The sequence below is a fragment of the Rhinopithecus bieti genome, unplaced genomic scaffold (assembly GCF_001698545.2).
Source record: "Rhinopithecus bieti isolate Rb0 unplaced genomic scaffold, ASM169854v2 scaffold_54263, whole genome shotgun sequence".
NCBI lineage: Eukaryota > Metazoa > Chordata > Mammalia > Primates > Cercopithecidae > Rhinopithecus > Rhinopithecus bieti.
The window spans coordinates 321,768-323,968 of NW_016821166.1; positions in this window are offsets into that span (position 1 = coordinate 321,768).

A 2,201-nucleotide genomic window follows, 5' to 3' on the forward strand; every position below is an offset into this window, starting at 1 on the left:
GGGAGGGAGGGAGGGAGGGAGGGAGGGAGGAAGGAAGGAAGGGAAAGACTGAGGGACTGTTTTGGATTGAAGGAGACAAAAGACACAAGACAATAAGACAATTAAGAGTAGCACAGGATCCTAGCCTCGCTCCTGTACTGGATCAATTGATAAAATTGGGTCAGGAAAACAGCATATGAGCATCTGTGAACTACGGGTATGTAAGTAAATAAGTCAATATCCTTATCTGAAGTATCCAGGGGCACAGGGCCATGACGTATGCCACTCATTCTCAAACGGTTCAGGAAGAAATATTAGACACGTAGAGTAAGAAAGCAAATGGGGCAAATATTAATAATAGATGAATCCGGGTAAAGATTATAAGGGTTTCTTTGTACTATATGATAAACTTTCTATAAGTTATAAATGATGTCTAAACAAAAAGTTAAAGCATAAAATGGCAAAACCAATTTAAAAATGAGTGAAGAACCAGGCATAGTGGCATGCATGGACTTGTAGTCTCAGCTACTCTGGAGGCTGAGGTGGGAGGATCACTTGAGCCTGGGAGGTTGAGGCCGCAGTGAGTTATGATCGTGCCACTGCACTCCAGCTTGGACAACAGAGCAAGACTCCACCACTGAAAAAAAAAAAAAAAATCAGGGGAACAAAAATGGGGCAAGGAGTTGAATAGACATTTATCTGAAGATATACAGATGACCAACAAGCACATAAAAAGATGTTCAGGCCAGGCACAGTAGCTCATGCCTGTAATCCCAGCACTTTAGGAGGCTCGGGTGGGCGGATCACAAGGTCAGGAGTTTGAGACCAGCCTGGCCAACATAGTGACACTCCATGGCCAGGCGTGGTGGCTCACGCCTGTAATCCCAGCACTTTGGGAGGCCGAGGCCAGCAGATCACAAGGTCACGAGATCGAGACCATCCTGGCAAATACAGTGAAACCCCGTTTCTATTAAAAACACAAAAAAGTACCCGAGCGTGGTGGTGGGCACCTGTAGTCCCAGCTACTTGAGAGGCTGAGGCAGGAGAATGGTGTGAACCCAGGAGGTGGAGGTTGCAGTGAGCCGAGATCGCGCCACTGCACTCCAGCCTGGACAACAGAGCCAGACTTTGGCTCAAAAAAAAAAAAAAAAAAAAAAACTCCATATCTACTAAAAGTACAAAAATTAGCTGGGCGTGGTAGCAGGTGCCTGTAATCCCAACTACTTAGAAGGTTTCTTGAACCCAGGAGGAGGAGGTTGCGGTGAGCTGAGATCGTGCCACTGTACTCCAGCCTGGGTGACAGAGCGAGACTCCATCTCAGAAAAAAAAAAAAAAAAAATGTTCAACATTACAAGTCATTAGGAAAATGTAGATTGAAGCCACCATAAGATATCAGTTCATACCCACTAAGATGGCTATAATTTTAAAAAGAGCGAGAGAGGAAATAACAAACGTTGGTGGAGAGATTGAAAGCCTCATGCATTGCTGGGAATGTGAAATAAAGCAGCCACAGTGGAACAGTTTGGCAATTCCTCCAAAGGTTAAACATAAAATTACCATATGGCCCTACAATTCCAATCCTAGGTATATATCCAAAAGAACTGAAAACAGGCTGGGCGCAGTGGCTCACACCTGTAATCCCAGCACTTTGGGAGGCCAAGGCAGGTGGATCACAAAGTCAGGAGTTCAAGACTAGCCTGGCCAAGATAGTGAAACCCCGTCTCTACTAAAATTACAAAAAAATTAGCCAGGCGTGGTGGCGGGCGCCTGTAATCCCAGCTACTCGGGAGGCTGAGACAGGAGAATCACTTGAACCCAGGTGGCAGAGATTGCAGTGAGCCTAGATTGCGCCACTGCACTCCAGCCTGGGTGACAGAGTGAGACTCCCTCTCAAAAACAACAACAAAAAAGAATTGAAAACAAAGACTTTGCTGGGCCTCTAATCCCAGCACTTTGGGAGGCTGAGGCAGGTGGATTGCTTGAGGTCAAGGTTCGAAATCAACCTGACCAACATGGTGAAACCCCGTCTCTACTAAAAAATCCAAAAAACTTAGCCAGGCGTGGTGGCGCGTACCTGTAGTCTCAGCTACTGGGGAGGCTGAGGCATGAGAATTGTTTGAACCCTGGAGGCAGAGGTTGCAGTGAGCCAAGATTGGGCCACTGTACTGTAGCTTGGGCAACACAGCAACTTTGTCACTTTGTCTCAAAAAAAAAGAAAGAAA